The sequence below is a fragment of the Papio anubis genome, chromosome 11 (assembly GCF_008728515.1).
Source record: "Papio anubis isolate 15944 chromosome 11, Panubis1.0, whole genome shotgun sequence".
Taxonomy (NCBI): Eukaryota; Metazoa; Chordata; class Mammalia; order Primates; family Cercopithecidae; genus Papio; species Papio anubis.
Genome location: NC_044986.1, coordinates 39,882,409 through 39,903,051, shown reverse-complemented (window position 1 = coordinate 39,903,051; position 20,643 = coordinate 39,882,409).

Here is a 20,643-nt window from a genome sequence, read left to right as displayed (position 1 = left end):
CCTGCATAATGATTTTTTTATGGAAGCTAATACAGTAAGCATTTTAAAGTCTTACCAGTTGTGACATTGAAATAATGAGACTTTAAAATCCAACCACGTATCTGGAAATATAGGAACACCATTCATTTATTTTTTAGAAGACCACACACTCATGCTAATGAGGATGCCATTGTTTAAAATGTTTTGGAAGTTCTCTTTAGGAATTGCCTTTGGCACAAGATTATGTGGTATGGATGAATATTAGTTTCACTGCCCTAATAGTGGTGCTTCATATTTTCCTAATTAAAATTATAAAATACAACCTCTGATAAAGGGTAATGAGCATTGGATGTTGATTCAGAAGATCTGGATTCAAGTTTAACCTCTGCCACCTACTCGTCTTGTACTCTGCATATCCCTTAACTGCTCCTAACCTTACTTTCCTCCCGCAATTTGAGAATGAAAGTACACTCATGCGTCGCTTAATGACAGGGATGTGTTCTGAGAAACACATTGTTAGGTGACTTCATTGTTGTGTGAACATCATAGAGTTTACTTACACAGCCTAGATGGTATAGCCTACCAAACACCTAGGCTAGATGGTATAGCCTATTGCTTCTGGGCTACAAACCTGTACAGCATGTTCTGAATACTGTAGGCAATTGTAGCACAATGATAAGTGGTGTTTGTGTATCTAAACATATCTCAGTATAGAAAAGGTACAGTAAAAATATGTATAATCAATACAAAATGGTACATCTGAATAGGGCACGTATCATGAATGGAGCCTGCAGGACTAGAAGTTGCTCTGGGTGAGTCAGTGAGTGAGTGGTGAGTGAATGTGAAGGCCTAGGACATGACTGTACACTATGGTAGACTATAAACACTGTACACTTAGGCTACACTAAATTTATTTTTAAAAATTCCTTTCTTCAGTAATAAATTAACCTTAGCTTACTATAGTTTTTTTACTTTATAAATATTTATTTTATTAACTTTTTAACTCTTATAATCACACAGCTTAAAACACAAACACATTGTACAGTTGTACAAAATATTTTCTTTATATCCTTATTCTGTGACATGGTTAGGCTTTGCGTTCCCACCCCAATCTCACCTTGAATGGTAATAATCCCCACGTGTCAAGGGCGGGGCGAGGTAGAGATAATTGAATCATCAGGGCAGTTTCCCCCATACTGTTCTCATGGTAGTGAAGAAGTCTCACAGGCTCCGATGCTTTTATAAATGGGAGTTCCCCTGCCTAAGCTCTCCTGCCACCCCCATGTAAGACAAGACTTTGCTCCTCATTCGCCTTCCGCCATGATTGTGAGGCCTCCTCAGCCATGTGGAACTGTGAGTCAATTAAACCTCTTTCTTTTATACATTACCCAGTCGCAGGTATGTCTTTATTAGCAGCATTGAGAACAGAGTAATACATTCTGTAAGCCTTTTTTCTATTTTTATTGTTTTTTATTTTATTTACCTTTTAAACTTTTTTGTTAAAAACTAAGACACAAACACACACATTAACCTACCAGGGTCAAAATCATCAGTATCACTGTCTTCCACCTCCACATCTTGACTCACTGGAAGCTCTTCAGGGACAGGAAAATGCATGGAGCTGTCGTCTCCTGTGATAGCAATGCCTTCTTGTCCAAGCCTCCTGAAGGACCTGCCTGAGGCTATTTTACAGTTCTAAAAAAACATAATGAGTAGACGGAGTATACTTTAAAGTAATGATAAAAAGTATAGTATAGTAAATACTAGGTGACAAGAATTTTTCAGCTCCATTATAATCTTATGGCACCACTGTCACATATATGGTTTATCACTGACTGAAATGTCATTGTGTGGTGCATGACTGTACCTGCTCCAGGAGTTGTCCTGAAGATTAAATAATACAAGGCATTGTGATAACACCTTGTGAAATGAAACACGCTATCCAAATGAAAGCCATCATTGGTCCAGCTTGATTAGAATTAAACGGGCTTGGCTATTTCCAAAATTCAGATGTATTCCCTGAAAGCAAAAAGTTCCATCATCAAAAAAAGTGTTTGTAGTGTGAAAAGAAATATGTTTGGTCTTTGTCCCAGTTCTTGGCTCAGAGCTCGTAAAGCCCTTGGAATTTCCTGAATGACAGGAGTGTCTTTGATTCTTCGCAAGGAGCCCCTTTTGAACATGCCTGAGTTTATGCTAATGAGGGAATTTAGAGTGGGGCCCAGATAGTGTCAGGATGGGGCCAGTCACCAGAAGATTATAGAAACTTGGGACTTTCAGCCCAATTCACCTACCTTTCGGGAGGGGATGAGGAATGGAATTCAAACTGTTAAAAACTCTCAAACAACAAGATTTGATGAATTTCCAGGTGAGTGAACACATGGAGGTGGTGGGAGGGTGGGCACCTGGAGAAGGCATGGAAGCTCTGCACTCCTCACTTTGTACCCCATACCTTGCCCTGTGCATCTCTTCCATCGGGCTGTTGCTGAGCTATAGCCTGTAAAATAAACTAATAAATGTAAGCAAAGTGTTTCCCTGAGTTCTGAACTATTCTAGCAAATTACCAAACCTGAGGGGAGGGGGTCTTAGAAACCCTCAGTTTATAGAGGATTGGTCAGAAGTAAGGAAGGCCCGGACTTTCATCTGGCATCTGAAGTAGGGGCAGTCTGTGGGACCGAGACTTTTCACTTGTGGGATCTGAGGCTACCCGTCCAGTACATAGTGTCAGGATTGAATTAAATTGTAGGACCCCAGTCCCTCCCCTGCTCCGCCTCACCCCACCCCCATGTCGGGAGACTTGCTTCATGTGGGGAACCCCCCATGCCCCACATTTGGTGTTAGAAATGTTGTGTGAGTCTAGAGAGTATTTTTTTCAAAGTATTCAAAAAAATTTAGAAGACACTTATATGGATCCCTCAGGTCAGTCTGTTGAACCCAAATGAGGACTCAGGGATTATGGGCCCTAGATCATTTTGAGATCTGAGATCCAGAGAAAGTATATCCTGTACGGAAGCCCTCCTCACTCTCCAGGTCCTGAGTGTTCTCGTTTCTTCCTGATTCTCTGCTTCCCACCCACTCCACTGGATGAAAGCAGGATGGCTGTATGCAGGGCATTTATGATAATAAAATTTGAAAGGATCCTAGCTGGGCTTTTGACAAGAACATCTTCATCTCTCTCTCACACCAGCAGCCTGGGCCAGCCAGCTCTCCTCCTTTTGAACGCCTCACTCAGTACTGCTGCTATTCTTGCCATTTTGAGATAGCTTTGACCTGAGGGGCAGGATCACAAATTCCACAGCAGAGCACAGGGCTTGAAGAGGTTGTTCTGTCATCCTCTGAGGTGATGAGGGAGAAATTAACTCCAGGCCCAGCAGCTCCCAACCAGCCCACCCCTAATCCGATGGGTCATATGAATGAAACATTTAGCCAGGTTATCCAGTTTCTTGCTGTAAAACTAGCCCTTTGCAGTCTACTGGAGCAATTACTGAAGTCTGTCATCTGCAATGCTCCTTTCAGATCTAAAAGTATTCTCTCTTTTCATTTTTCATGTTAATCAAAACAATAAATAGCAACCACTTAGGTATCCCAACAATGACTGCACTACATACAGTTTACAAAACAGAACAACAGATAAACACATATCATTTTACTGCATGCTATGTGTTTTTTTCATTGTAGATTTAAAAGATTAAAGCTTTGTTTATAAGAAAATAAGTAAAGAAAACTGCTTCACATTCTGAGGCGAAAAGAAATCCTCTCACATGTAGCTGTAAAATTTTCATTTATGGTGATGAGTTGTCCTGTGTCATAGAATCCTTATTAACAGACGTTTTACTGTGAACGCTCTCTCTCTACTGTGTTGTCTGAGAGTGCAGGGGTTTGTAGTTAGTATAAGTAAAGGATGAACTGTCTAAACAAAAAAGCAAACACAGGCCAGGTGTGGTGGCTCACACCTGTAATCCCAGCTACTCGGGAGGCTGAGGCACAAGAATCACTTGAACCTGGGAGGCGTAGGTTGCGGTGAGCTAAGATCATGCCACTGCACTCCAGCCTGGGCAACAGAGTGAGACTCTGTCTCAAAAACAAACAAACAAACCCCACAAATCTAATAATATTTGAAAAGACACAACAGTTTCAGTGACAGATTAAACACAAAAAATACACTGGTCCCTGATTTGGTTATCCTTGGTTAGAGCCACTGTAGATTATAAAAATGTAAAAACAAATTCTCAGTTTTTTAAAGGAATTCCTTGAGATGGGGGAATTTTAATGAGCTACTTCTTTTGGTATTCTTCAACCATCAATTTAGAAGCTAAGTATTTGATGTTTCAAGGTAAATTAGATTTTGAAGCAGCAGACCAAATATTAAGCTGTTCTCATCCACCAGTAAACAATACCTCACGCCCATTTTATAAAGCTTTCAGTTATGTTTTTTCTTATCTGCTGTTGCTGCCTGTAGGCATTTGCATAACATACATCCTGGCTCCTGGTCATTAGTCCCATCAATTATTAGTTTCTCAAATTCAAGCACAACCTTCAAGGTCTTATTGTTAATGTTAAATTACTTAATTGAAGAATATTTAAGAAATGATGAGACTAAATCTTCTCTCTTTTCTCCTAATGGAGACTTAATAATCTTTCCCAAGGGGTATTTTTAAATTAAATCTTTTTAAAATTTAAAGGAAGTTCATTTTACAACTTAAAGGTGATTTCCCATTAGAATGTTAAGCAGTTTTCCTTGTTTATTTTCTTATAAACGAAGCTCACTTTTAAATATAAAATGCAAAAAAGATACAGAGTACAGTAAAATGATACATATTTATCTGTTGATCTGTTTAGTAAACCGTATGTAGTGCAATCATTGTTGAAATACAAAATAAAGACTAAAATAATGGACATAAAAGTAACCTGTAGTCTCACCATCAAAAGAATAATTTAACATTTTGATGTGTATCCTTTATAAAATATTGGATTTCAACTGCAAATGTATTTGCAGAACTGTTTTGGGTGCTGAGAGAAAGAGAGATGAATGAAGCATAGTCTTCATCTCCCAAGGGCTTACAAATAAAGTATTATCTTATTGATCAGGGCCTAGTTTGTTCATAGAAAAGTTAGTTGATAGTTGTTAATTTTCCACATTTTGAATATTTATGGGTTTTAAGCTCAATTGAAAAGAGTTCTCTCCCAGGTATGTCAAAGTCTACTACAACCTCTTTTTAACTTACTGCCTTTTGTGGCTTGTTCATTGGGCCCAGATTGTAGCTAATGGATTTGATGGTATCCGGACATGTTTAGTTACACTGATTCCTCTAACAAAACAGTCATTTCTCAGTGTACATTATGTTAGTTCCTTGGACTGGAGATAGGTGCTATATAGGGAAATAGATTTTATGGCCAGAAATGTTTGGGAAATTCTATGTTAAACAATCATATAGAATACAAAATCAATTGTTTGACGAGTGATCAACCTAAATGTGGAAGTTAAATCTATCAAGCCTCTAGAAGAAAATGTAGGAAAATATTTTCATGACCATGAGGTACGCAAAGATTTCTTAGGACATCAAAAAAGGACAAATTTGACTTCAACAAAATTAAAAACATTAATCAAAAGATGTAGCTTTCCTTTTTTAAAGAAATAGTTAAAATGAAAGGCAATTCATAGACTATGAGGAAATATTCACAATACATATATCTGACAAAGTACTCACATCAAAGTAGTGATATCAGAATATATAAAGAACTACAACTTAATAATAAAAAAGACAAAACTAAAAAAGATCAGGCAAAAGGCTTGAAAAGATACTTGACATAAAAAATATATAAACACTCAATAAGTACATGAAATGGTGCTTAACATTAACAGTAATCAAGAACGTGCAATTAAAACCATGATATAGTACCACTTCACATCAACTGCAATGAGACTAAATAAGATTTAAATGCCAAGCATCAGAAAATATATGAACTGGCTGTGATACATTGATAGCAGGAATATAAAGTGGTATGACCACTTTGGAAAAGAGTTTGCCACTAAACAGATAGCTACTGGTAGCAATAATTCCACTCTGAGTTGAACTTCTCAGCATCTGTATATTTATATATATTATCTGATACACACACACACACACACACACACACACACACACAGAGTGAAAACCTTGCTGCACCCAAGAGGAATAAAAGAGTATGTCCACAAAAATACTGGTATAAAGAATGTTCATAGCAGCTTTATTTATAATGGGAATGAACTACTAGTTCACACAGTGTACATGAACTAGTGTGATTCACAAAACAACAGAAACATTGTATCAAAGGAAAGAAGCAGGCACAAACTAGTATTTACTATAAGAATATGTGAAACTAAGCTATGGTGATAGAAATCATTTAGAATAATTGCCTCTAGGGAAGGTCTTGGGGTAACTACAGAGGAATACCAGGAGCTTTGTGGTGTAATGGAAATGTTCTCTCTCTTAATTTAGGCGATGGTAATACAAGTGTATATTTTTTTAACTTCTAATTTTGATGTACATAATTTTCAATTTACAGAAAACTTGCAAAGCCAGGACAAGAACTTCTGTATTCTGCATCTAGGTTCCCCAACTATTGGGTGTATGTATTTGCTGAAATTAATTGAACCGTAAGCTTCAAATCTGGATGTAAATGTTACCTTAATAAATAAAGTGGAGGAAAAGCTGTTTTACTGAATAACTTCTCAGAATTAGTGAAGTCTCCAAAAAAAAAAAAAAATGTACACTTTATGTATTACTTCCCTAATTTTTTTTTTGGATGAGAAACCTAGTTTTCAACAAAGGCCTGCTGGGCCAATGTCCAGATGAATGCTCACTGGGACCCAATGCTCTAGTACAGCCCTTCTCAGCTCTGACTGCTCATCGGAATCACCGGAGGAGCTTTTCAGACCTTCTAAAGTCCAAGCTGCACCTCAGTCTAAATAAATTACACTCACCAGTGGAGCCAAGGAAGCTGTTTATATCCCAGGTGAGAGCTGGATGTGGCACTTATAATCCCAGCTACTTGGGAGGCTGAGGCAACCTAGTGACACTCCCATTATAAAACAAAACAACAGCAAATAAATCTCAGGTGATTCCAATGTGACCCATGGCTGAGAACCACTGTTTGACGAAAACATCATCTCACTTTTAAGCATTGACACTTGCCCAATTAGACAATGGCTCACACTTAATAAACATAACCAAGTCCAGTGACCTGGTGTCCTCCCTTGACGGGTATCTGCACTGGGAGCAGAGATCTATCTTACTGGCTAGCGCCCACCTGGCTGGTTCTCTGACTCTAGGACCCTGGCTTCTCCCCTTCAGACCTCTGTTTCCTGCCTGCAGTTCACTTCAGTGGATGTCCTCTCTGGACAAGGTGCCCAGGTAGACCTATTTTTTTCCAACCCAGCTCTATGCTATTAAGTGGTCTGATTGGTTGCCTGGCCCCCTGTCATGTGACCAGCACCCAGCGAGAACAAGGCTTTGGTCTCTTGGGCTGTTCAGTTTGTATGCTGAACTTTCTCAAGCCATCCTACTTCCCACTGTGTTTCTAGACCTGTTTCTGATCAAAGCTCCTGGTCTCTTGCCTCATTCTTGACCACAGTCTCAAACTGACCTCTTGTATCTGGCAGCTCATATTGCTTCTTTGGCCCAGCTGTTGGCTCCAAATGAGACTGTACTTCATGCGTCTATCACAGGAGTTTCCTCTACCCTCTCCGGTACCAGCACTTTCTACCCCGACGAGGACCCCTCTCTGCTGCTAGCTGGGTCAGCCTCCGCTTGAGAAAGAGAATGCGGCAGTTTCTCAGTGCCTCGGCTAACCTCCCTGGTCTCACCTAAAGGTGCAGTTTGGCCCTGATAACTCTCACTTGGCTGGTCTTACCCTCTGACCTGGCCTGCCCAGCCTCGTATTTCCGTAAGTTGGACACCACAGGGAATTAGGCGTCCGGCTGAAGCCACTGTATCAGGTTTCTGTGTGCTTCCGAGGGGCTGGTGTCTGCCCTACATTCCATTCTACTGACCATGTGGTGCATTCTCGGTGCGGGCGGCTAGATGAAGTGCAGATCAGAAAATACAGCTGCTCACCCCTCAGAACTCCAAGTGCCCTCTCTGTCATCCATCTCCCCTGGCTCAGGCCTGCCCCTTCCTGGCCTGGGCTATAGCTTTGATCCAGGGTTTATCTTTATTTCTATTCATGGTTTATATCTGCCCCTAGCCTCAAGCCCATGTCATAGATCCCTCCAAGGGGATGGAGAGGCCACATTCCTGGCATCAGGTTCATGGACATCTGTTGTTTTGCCCGCTTGGCCTCTCCACTCTCTTCTCCTGATAACAACACCCAACTTTTGCTTACGAAAACCAACACTCACCTCCAATCAGAAATAACACAGATCCAGCATACATGTCAAGTGTCCCTCCCTTGACCAAGGCATGGGCAGAAGTCCCAAACTAAATCATTCCGATATTCACTGTCTGAAATTTGAGTGGAGTAGAGCAGGAAAAGTTTTAAAATGGCTGAAAATCATCAAACCTACTTATCTTGAAGGGTAATGCTTATTTGTTTCTATTAAGAGTCTCTGAACCCCTTAGTTCCTGCTGTTTTCTAAGATTTATTCTTTCATCGTACATTTTCTTCAATTCCCAGCCTTGTTTATTTACTTATTGATTTGTTTTCTCTAGTCCCAAGAGCTGGTTCCATTGTTTGTGACCAGTACGTATAAGTAGTTTACAGTCAACTCTTTTTTATCTTTAAAATAATAATAAAATACTAAGAAGTATTTTACAGGATTATTTCGTAAGGGTGACTTGTTTCCCAGGATCTCCTTAGAGCTCCATAGATTTTATCTATTACCTGTATAATCCTAGCTGAGGTAATTTTTTAACATCTCTGAGCCTCAGTTTCCTCATTTGTAAAACAAAGCAAGCCAGTGATCCCCAACTCGTGGAGACTCAGGGCGGGTTAGATGAGAAAACACTAACCACCGCCTGCTCAGAGCCTGGCACATCACAGGTAAACAAATGTTTGTTGAATGAGGCATTTGTGTATGACTTCCCAGGTCTGTTTTGCTCTCCCAAAATGCTTTCTTAAAATCATGTAGTGGGAAGATTATGTAAAACTGTCCTTGGGACTTAATCATAGAAAATTCTCCTGACAAAGTACATTTTGGAGTATTTGGTCCAGGAACATAGCCAGCGATTTGGCAAGCGTAACTCTCCAGCAAAAACAGGGCCATTGTACAAAAGAACCTCTCATGCCTTGGCTTCTCTGCTTTGGTTTGCTCTAACCTCTGCAAACGGTCATGCTCTACCTAGTAGAGAGTGGGATCTAAATTCTAAATCCACTGTCTTCCTAAGGAGGAAACGAAGGTACAAGGGAGACAAAGTGTGTAGCTTACCCACTGGCATGGTGTCAATAGAAAAAAAAAAAACTCTTTAGCTCTCTTGCTCCCCCTGCCCCTCAACACTTGAGGAATTATGCCAAATTGAGGAATAAACTCCCTGGATAAGCAAATAATAGAGAAGCTCGCCTCATTTCAGACAAACCTTCAGTATATAAAGACTATGAGAAGCACAAGAAGAGGTAGCAGCTGTGACTGGTGAGTGCTCGGAATGTAGATTGTAGTCCCATAGAGCAAAAGCCACAGCCACTGAGTCCGACAGAGGCTTTTTATCCTTTACCCCACTTATTCCCTCTCCATTTCTGCAAATGGATGCATTTTGTATCTGCGTGAAACTGGAACATACTGAAGCAAGAAACAATAATAAACTTACATTATGTTTATACTAATTTTTTTTTAGTTCCAGTTAATGCCCATGTCTTTAAAACTTAAAATAATTAAGAGATAGTTTTCATTTTTAAAGAGCCCAATCTAGCTATATTTGATGAAATTTAAAACAGAAATTTAAATCAGCAATGGTATAATTGTTGTCCAAATTAACTATAAATATTGATATGCAAAGTAAGGCACCCAAAGAGTGTCTGGCTCATGAAGGCACTTAATATTTTTGGGATGAATGAATGAATGAAAAATAATACCTGTGTGAGCAAATCAAGTCACTTATTCATTTTTATGTTACCACTACAGAACATGGAGTTGGAAGGAGCCAGGAATACTAGTTCTACCCTGATATTTTAAAGGGGAGGAACTGAAGCCAAAAGGAAGTCACTTGACTAAGGCACAGGCTGGTAGCAGTTCTGGAATTATTTTACTTCCCTGAAAGTTGTTATTCCAGACTTCTTCCCACAAGTGGAATTTTAATGTATACATGATTGGTTTATTGAATTAATAGTTTTTTCCCCATAAGTTTGCTCTGATTTTAGCATTCTTTGACTCACTCATACAACATATATCTGTTGCATGGTTACTCTGGTCTAGGCACTATTCTAAGCAGCAAACAAAACACATCAAGATCCTGCATTTAGGGAGCTTATATGCTAGTGGTAGCAGGGCAGGCAATAAAACAGAAAACAAGTCAATATATAATATCTCAGTGGGTAACAAATGCTCAAATAAAGCATAACGCAAATGATGGGAATCCATCTCTAGGTATGTACCCAAGAGAAATAACCTATGGCCACATAAAAACTTGCTCACAGATGCTTTTCACAGCATTATTCACAATAGCCAAAAAGTGAAAACAACTCAGATGTTCATCTACTGATAAGTAGAGGACTAAGATGTGGTATAGCCATATGGAATATTATCTGCCAAGAAGCAGTAATGAAGTACTGATACATGCCACAACATGGATGAATCTTAAAAACATTATGAGAAGTGAAAAAAAGCTCATCACAAAGGACTGTGTCTTGTATAATTTCATGCATATGAAAAGTACAGACTAGGCAAATCTATAGAGACTGAAAGTACATTAGTGGTCAGCTAGGGCTGGGGAACTGGGGTAATTGATGTGTCAGAGGGTGATGATCAAAGGGTACAGACTTTCTTTTTGGGGTGATGAACATGTTGTACATGAAAATGATAGTGGTGATGGTTGCACAACTCTGATAATACTAAAAGTCATTGAATTGTACACTTCAAATGAGTGAATTGTATGGTATGTGAACTGTGGGAGTGGGCTGCTGCTGTTTTATGAAGTATTGTCAAGAAAGCTCTCCCTGACAAAGTGACATTTGAGCAGAGACTGCAAGGAATGGAGGAAGTAAGCCTGTGGGTACCTGGGGGAATAGCATTCCAGTCACAGGGGACATCAAATGCAAAGGCCCAGTGGTGAATAAAAGATTGAGATGCCAGAGGAACAGCAAGAGGGTCACATGGCTTAGAGAGACTGAGGGGGAAGTGGAAGAAGAGGAAGTTAGAGAGTTAGCCAGGTGGGGTGGGTATGTGCTGGTGAGGCTTGTAGACCACTGAAGGACAGTAGTAGCCTTTCTCTGAGTGAGATGGGCATTTGCTGGAGACTTTTGAGCAGAGGCATTGCATGATTTTTGTGCAAATCACTCCACTGCTCTTATAATAGATCTGAAAATTAACTGGTTTCACAACAGCATACAAAGGACATTTGGCTTTACTTCTGGGCCTAAAGTTCAGAAAATAAACAGAATCAGGGCAGGGGTCTCCCTCACCCAGGCCTGCTGGCAGCATTGCCCTGTCATCACTGTCAGAACCAGAGGGAGGTCAGGGAGGAGCCTGGAGCTCTGACACTAGATCTGGTCTAGTCCTCATCTGGTCTTGGCAAGTCTTGTAAAAACTTTCTTCATGAGAGGAGACAGCCATCAGATTAACCAGTAATTGTATTTGACACTAAGAATGCCAGGCCATAAAAGGATTATCTAATATAACTGGAAGGTTCCAAGACCAGTGATAGAGAGGCACAGTGGAAGCTGACTCCGAGTCCCTGCCTAAACCAAAGGATAGGCAGAGAGAAGATAAATTACTGAGTCCATGGACTTTAAAATGCATTTATCTATTTTTAGCTTCTCTCTGTGTACACTGCTTTTTTTTTTTTTTTAACCAAGAGACACTGCAGAATCAATGGGGGTGAAAAGGGGAGGTGAGAGGAAGGAAGGAACAAAGTTTATTTACTTTAATAATGACTTATAATTGCCTTATTGTTTTTCAGAATTCATTTTTAAATATTTTCTCTTCCTTGGCACTTCAAATCAAACTATTTTAAACATGTACACATTCTAAAACATCTTATTTTCTGTGGGTGAAGTTCAAGGAATAGATAATTCTCCCTCTAAGATGTATTCTGCTTGGCTAACTTCACTATGGACAACTTGCATTTACTTAAGTAAAAGAAATGATAGGGCCACGTACAAGATATTTTGACAGAATGCCTAATGATCTGGTTACTAGAGAAGTATGTTGGAGGAGGTGAGAAATGCCATCTTGAGTCCAATAGTTCTCAGTATCTCAGAGGGCATTCCACAGGAAAACAGGAAATGCTGGTTGAATGGATGCATTTATAGAGAGCTGGTAATATACTTTTTCTGGACTCCTAAGAATGAGCCATCCAAAACACAACACATAAAATTGTATGCACTCTGGGAAAAGATGTGGATAATTAAGATGAATAACCTATTGTAGGAAGAGCTCTCCTTGAGTGTGCTTATTATTCTTCAGGGAATTGAGACAAGTTTGGGGAAACAAAGTCGGTTTTATCAGAGCATCCAAGGCAACAACAACCCAACTGAATAGACTAGGTGTGTGGGAGGCTCACGGACCAGGCTAAAGAGCTGCGGCATTTACAGAATTAGGATGTAAGCTGAGTTTAGGGACTAAGGTTGTTTGGAATGGGGAGTGGTCTGACCAAGGGATCAACTTGTATCTTCTTTCTTCCCATCTTTGACCATACACTCTCATTAACTCTCTATCCTCTTTTCTTTCTTGTCCTTTTTCTCTCCATGCCATTTTCTCTATGTGTGTACTATTATACTGAACTGAAGCCTATTTTTATTGAGGCCTGGGTATTTACTGAAAAAGAAGTATTAGGTTCCCGTGTATACTTTTCATTGATTCTTCTGCAGTTTGCCCAGGAAAGAAAACTAAAACAAGAAACAGTAAGCTCTATGCTTACTTGTAAAAGTGGTCAACTGAAAAAAAAATATTTTACAAGTGGATTCCTTCTTTTTCATGGATTGATGGTTTTTGACAGGGGAAAAAAAAAAAACTTTCCCCACTCCCTCCAAATCCACATGGAAGTGCTCAAAATGATTCCTTCAGTCAGGAAAAACAGTGGTGAATCTGAAAGGGAGAAAGGCTATCCTATTTATGTTATTTAATAGATAGAAATTGATTTTCGATAAGAAAGCAAGCAGCTGCAGACACTGATGTTCAGCTCTCACGAGAAATGGCTGCTCTATTTTAGGGTTCTTGCCAAAGCTGGAGCAGGTGCTGGCTTTTTTTTTCTTCTTTTTAAATCACTCCTAGCTCTCAGGGGTTTAACTGGCCAGAAGGAGGCTGACAGTCAGTGGACCTATGCCCAAATGGGCTGCTGCTCAGGCAGCACAATGCTGCGACCAGCTCGATGGCTCTCATACAACTTTCAAAGCCCTTCTGAAATAGTTGGCTCGGTGGACTCCCACTCACATTATAATTAGAATCGCACCTGCTACGTCCAGCATGTGTTAAGTTTCTGAAAATACTAGAGAAGGAAGACAACAAAAATATTCATACTGATGTCCTTAAAGGGATTGTAGTTCTAGGACTTTGCGGGTGTGGGTGAGAAGGGAAGGGTGTAGGAATAGTCATTTGCCTTTGCTTCTAAAGTATTCTAGTTAATGCAGGAGTGTGGGAACTCTTTGAGGCAAATTGTGGTAGAATGCTTTTTTCTACCTATTTATTTTGTGGTTTTCAAGCATAAACTTAGTTTTGCCAAATTTTTGAGCCACTTTACTTCCTTTCAAAATTTTACTAAAATCTTTATTCAAAATCTTGCTGACAATAGAAAGCTGGAAGGAGGAGAATGCAAGAGGCCACAGGGAGGTGCTAAGGAGGGAGGTACTAAGGGCTAAGTGGATTTTCCGGGGAACCTGCTGGGAGTTCGCGAGCTTCCCTTCACTTGTCACAGGCTGAAGTGCCCATAGATCCCACCGGTCATGAAAATGAGAGACTTGGGCCAGGCGTGAGAAAACTGGGAGTGAGGGGGATGTCGTTCTACAGAGGATGTCCTTTCTTTAAGGCTACTCAGCTCCAGCCAATTCTTCCTGTGTGAGAATGTGAACTCAGTGTTGCCAGATCTTCTTGAGTTTTCAAAAGAAGCCAGAAATCTGGATGCTATATAAAAAAAAAAAAGTTCCCAGTTTTTAAAACAGTGAATACTTTAGTCCATTTGTGCTATTATAACAAAAAGACCTGAGACTGGGTAATTTATAAAGAACCAGAAATTTATTTTATCACAGTTCTGGAGGCTGGGGAGTCCAAGATCGAGGCACTGGCAGATTTGGGTGACTGGTGAGAGCTGCTGTCTGCTTCCAAGATGGCACCTTGTTGCTGAATCCTCCAGAGGGGAGGAACAGCAGAAGGTGAGAGGGCAAGTGAGCTGAGTGCTGCATGAAGCCTCTTTTATAAGGGCCTTAATTCCATTCACGAGGCAGGGGCCCTCATGGCCTAATTGACTCCTAAAGATACCCTCTTAATATTATTGCATTGGCTACACCTGAATTTTGGAAGGGACACTTTCAAATCATAGCAGGGAGTTCAAACAAAACACATCTGTCTGCTGTATTTGGCCCATGGTCTGCCAACTTGTGACCACTGCCCTAAAGGCTTATTACATGTGTACCACCTACTGCTCACTCACCTCCCCTTCTGTGCCAGCTATGAAACATCATTGGTTCCAGCGTGGCTTAGCTTTGCCTCATTCTACCACCTGATTTCCTTAGAGAACTACACTTATCCTTTTCTTACTCCACATGGATTGGGTGAAAGTCACAAGTCTCAGATATGCTCATTAGCATTTTTCATCCTCTCTGGCAACTCAAATCAGTTCTATGAGATTAGTAGTGGATGTTTATGAAACAATCGGACCAAAGAATCTTTATTTCTGCTGAACTAGAGAGCTGTATGATGCCACTATATGAAGAGCCAGTTTGAGAGAGTGTCTTGGTCCATTTTCGGTTGCTATAATGAAACACCACAGACTGGGTAATTTATAAATAAAATAAATTTATTTATTGGCAGGGCATGGTGGCTCACACCTATCATCTCAGCACTTTGGGAGGCCAAAGTAGGAGGATCCCTTGATCCCAGGAGATCAAGACCAGCTTGGGTAATATAGTGAGACCTCATCTCTACAAAAAAAAATAATTTTTTTTAATTAGGCAAGTGTAGCGGCACACACTTGTAGTTCCAGCTATTCAGGAGGCCGAGGTAGGAGGGTCACTTGAGCCTAGGAAGTGAACACAAGTGGAGGCTGCAGTGAGCCAGGACTGTACCACTGCACTCTAGCCTGGGTGACAGAGTGAGATTTTGTCTCAAAAAAAAAGAAAGAGAGAGAGAGGGAAAGAAAGAGAGAGAGAGAGGGAGGGAGGGAGGAAGGAAGGAAGGAAGGAAGGAAGGAAGGAAGGAAGGAAGGAAGGAAGGAAGGAAGGAAGGAAGGAAGGAAGGAAGGAAGGAAGGAAAGAAGGAAGGAAGGAAAGAAGGAAGATTTATTTCTTACAATTCAGGAGGCTGGGAAGTCCAAGGCCAAAGGATCCACATCTGGTCAGAGCCTTCTTACTGCATCATAGCATGGTGGAGGGCATCATATGGCAAGAGGACAAGAGCATGCCAGCTCAAGTCTTTCTTCCTCTTCTTATGAAGCCACTGGTCCATTATGGGGGCCCTACCCTGATGACCTTATCTAATCCAAATTACCCCCAAAGGCCCTCACCACCTCCAAATATACTAACATATGAAATGTGGGGTACACATTCAAGTCATAGCAGAGAGTAAAGCCAACACAAAGAAAAATAGGGCTGAGAGAAAAAGAGGAGTCCAGATCGTGATCACATCAAGTGAACACCTGGATCCAGCTATGCCAACTGCTATACCCTTTGATTTTACAGTTTAATGTACTGAGTTCCTATTATGTTTAGGCAGTTTAAACTGAATGTCTTATCACTTGCAAGTAAGAGTCCAGATTAGACTTTGTCATTTCATTTAAGCATTTAGTGAACATATATTGAGCATCTACTATATTCCAGGGCAATGCTAGGATGTGCTGAGGATACAAATTTGAATGAGATAATTTCCTTTCTTTATAAATTAAAAATTTGAAAACTTCACATTTTATTAGCACCTTGACACATTTGTGCTTTCTTTCTCTACCTCTCCCACTCTCTCTCGCACGCACACACACATACTCTTCTTATTCTTTTTTTTCTCTGAAACATTTGAGAGTAAGTCGAAAAGATCAACTGGAATCAGGACAGTCTCATTATCAAATTCAGAAAATTTAACATTGATCTAATGTTACCTGTTATACAGCCCTTATTCAAATTTTACTACTATACTAATATTGAATATAGCAATGTTTAGGCCAGATGTGGTGGCTCATGCCTGTAATCCCAATACTTTGGGTGGCTGAGGCAGGCAGATAGATTCCCTTGAGGCTTGGAGTATGAGACCAGCCTGGGCCACATGGCAAAACCCCATCTCTAAATAATAATAATAAAAAAAAATTTAGCAGGTTGTGGTGGCATGCACCTGTAGTCTCAGCTACCCGGGAGGCTGAGGTGGGAGGATCACTTGAGTCCCAGAGATTGAGGCTGCAGGGAGCTGTGATTGCCCCACTGCACTCCAGCCTAGGTGACAGAGCTGGGGGAAAAAAAGAATATAACGACTTTGTATTTATTTAATCTAGGATTTAATCCAGGATCGCACATTACATTTCTTTATCATGTTTCTTTAGTGTCCTTTAATGTGCAATGATTTATCAGCCTTCTATGGTTTTTCGTGACTTTAACATTTTGAAAGAGTACTTGCCTGTTGTTTTACAGAATGTTGATTAGTAGAATGTAGAAACTAAGATCTGGGCACTTGAGGTTAGTCCGAGTGCCTTCTTGTGATTTGATTATGAGTATGCATTCTTGGCAGGAATACAATGTAAATGATGTGTGTCTCTTTTGGTGCATCATGGCAGGAATCATCTGATGTCAGTTCATCCCATCATGGGTGATGTTGACGGTAATCACTTGGCTGAAGTAGTATCTATCAGATTTAGGTAAAGGTACCATTTTCCCCTTTGTAATTAATAAGTAATATGAGAAGATGCTTTGAGTTTGTATAAGTATTTTGTTCGTCAACAAACTATCACCCAATAATTTTAGGATCCACTGATGATTTTTGCCTAAATCAGTTAACACAGCAGTTGAAAAATAGTAATGTTTAAAACTCTGTTGTTCCTTATACATTTTTTCAGTTGGTTTTTTGCTATAAATAAAAACTTTCTTTTTCTATTCCTTTTTTATGTTTGTTTTTAGTGTAAGTGTGGACTCATGGAATCTTTCCTTTTCACTTTTGAAATAAATTCAAACTTAAAACGTGCAAAAATAGAACAAAGAGCTTCCCCACTCTGAACCATTTGACGAAAAGTTGTTGACATCATGTCCAATATCCCTGAATACTTTAGAATATTCCTACAAACAAGGACTTTCTCCTACATAACCATGATACAACCATTTATATCAGGAAGTTAACACTGATAATTACTATCGTCTAATCCACAGACCCCATTCATTTCTCCAGTTGTTCCATTACTGTCCTTTATTGCAAGTGGATCCAGTACAGGAATACGTGTTGCATTTAGTTGCCATATCTGCTTATCTTTTTTTGGCTTTTATGACCTTGACCCTCTTAAAGGTCAGTTATTTTGTGGGATGTCCCTCAGTTTGTCTTTGCCTTATGCTTCCTTGTGAGTAGTTCATGACTTGCATTTTGGTAAGATATCATGGAAGCGAGGCTGTGTGTCCTCAATGTATCCTATGACGTGGTGTATGATTTCAATTTGTCTAACACGCTGATGTAACCTTCATTGTTTGATTAAAGTGCTCTCTGCCTCAAGTTACTGCTTATAGTTACTGTCTTTCTCTTTATACTCAGTAAGTATCCCGTTCCTCATCAAACATTCACTCCATGTAAGTATCCTGTTCCTCATTAAACATTCACTCACTAATTTTATCATTTGTTGATATTTTTAGTTGAATTTATTATTACTGTGATGATTGCCACATAGTGATTTTTCTAATTTCATCGTTGTGTTTACTTTTATCAATTAACTTTCCTTTTCTTTTTTTTCCAGATAGAGTCTCACTCTGTCACCCAGGCTGGAGTGCAGTGATGTGATCTTGGCTCGCTGCAACCTCTGCCACTGGGGTCAAGCAATTCTTGTGCCTCAGCCTCCAGAGTAGCTGGGACTACAGTCGTGCGCCAACACGCCTGGCTAATTTTTGTATTTTTAGTAGAAAATGGGGTTTCACCATGTTGGCCAGGCTGGTCTCAAAGTGAACCCAGGTGATCCACCTGCCTTGGCCTCCCAGAGTGCTGGGATTACATGTATGCCAGCACACCTGGCCTCAATTGACTTTCCAATGTAAAGAAAATTTTCCTATCTATCATCTATCTACCTACTTACTTATTCATTTATTTGTATCAGTATGGGCTTATGAATTCCCATTTTATTTAATATGTTATAATCTGTTACTAATTATATTTATTTATTTATTTATTTGAAACAGGGCCTCACTCTGTCACCTAGGCTAGAGTGTGGAGCGTGATCACAACTCACTGCATCCTAGACCTCCCAAGCTTAGGTGATTCTCCCACCTCAGCAGCCCAAGTACCTGGGACTACAGGCACGCATCACCATGCCCTGCTAATTTTTTGTGTTTTTTGTAGAGACAAGGTTTTGCCATGTTGCCCAGGCTGGATGACATTTATTTTGATGCTCAAGTTGCTCCTGATTTGGACAGTGGGAGTCCCTTCAGAGACCTTTTGACAGGTCCTCATCATTTTTTGGGCACTCCTTCACACAAGATATTCATTCTGTATTCCCTGGCCCAGTGCTGGAATCAGTTTTTTTTTTTTTTTTTCTTTTTTCCTAAGAAGCACTCATTCCTATTAATGGGAAATGGAATTTAGAAACCAAGATCTGGACACTAAGTGTGGATATTGCTACCGGGTTGTGACTGCTTTTAAACACTTTTGGCCAATATAGACAGGAAATCTATACCCATGTATTTAAAATCATGACTTCATAGTGATTTCAGCACAGGGTTCTTCATCTCTAGCCCCCATTTTATATTTGCATATGAAATGCAACAGCAAAAGCTGTAGTTTCAAAAAATTTCAGTATAAATGTAGTCATTGACTCTATCCTACAATATTCAGAAAATACTTTCAGAATTCCTATGCCCATAGCACTGCCAATAACAAAACTACTAAGCAAAGTTCAAGATTTATTTGCAGTTCTTTCTGTCATTAGGCTGTTTATGTGTACACAGTCCTTTCTTTCCCCTTGCATGTTTATATTATTCATTTGATATACAGCTCAATTCATGTTTTGGTTTGTATTCAATTTTTGTTTTTCTGCCAACTTTGTTAATTTAACTTTTTTGAATTTGTAAAAACACTAACGTGATTCCAAAAGTCAATACTATACAAAAAGGTTTAGTTAGAGAAGTGATACTACCTCTTCTTCCCCCTTCCCTTCCACCCTTTTCATACTCCGTCTGTAGGGAACATTATCATTAATTCTTTTTTTCTTTTTTTCTTTTTTTTGAGATGGAGTCTTGCTCTGTAGTCCAGGCTGAAGTACTGTGGCATGATCTCGGCTAGCTGCAACCTCCACCTCCTGACTACAACCTCCACCTCGTGGGTTCAAGTGATCCTCTTGCCTCAGCCTCCAGAGTAGCTGGGATTACAGGCGTCCACCACTATACACGGCTAATTTTTGTATTTTTAGTAGAGACGGAGTTTTGCCATGTTGGCCAGGCTGGTCTCAAACTCCTGACTTCATGTGATCCATCCGCCTTGGCCTCCCAAAGTGCTGGGATTACAGGCATGAACTACTGTGCCCGGCTTTATCATTAATTTCTGATTTATCCTTCCTGTGATTCTTTTTGCAAGAATTAGCTGGTGCATGCACATTTTAATATACCCTCTCTTGGCTGGGCATGGTGGCTCAAGCCTGTAATCACAGCACTTTGGGAGGCCGAGGCGGACAGATCACGAGGTTAGGAGGTTGAGACCATCCTGGCTAACACGGGGAAACTCCGTCTCTACTAAAAATACAAAAAATTAGCTGGGCGTGGTGGTGGGCGCCTGTAGTCCCAGCTACTCGGGAGGCTGAGGCAGGAGAATGCGTGAACCCAGGAGGCTGAGCTTGCAGTGAGCCAAGATCACGCCACTGCCACTCCAGCCTGGGTGACAGAGCAACACTCTGTCTCAAAAAAAAAAAAACTTTATATATATATATATATACATATATATACACACACACACACACACACACACATACACACACACATACATGCACCCCCCTTTAGAAATATAAATTATAAATTGTACTCTTTTACACCTTGCCTTTTTCTGGTTAACTTTATATGGCAGAAACCACACCTTTCAGTATTAAAGAGCTTGTTCTTATTTTTTTAAATAGCAGCTTTATTAAGCTATAATTCACATGCCATAAAATTGATCCATTTAAAGTATTT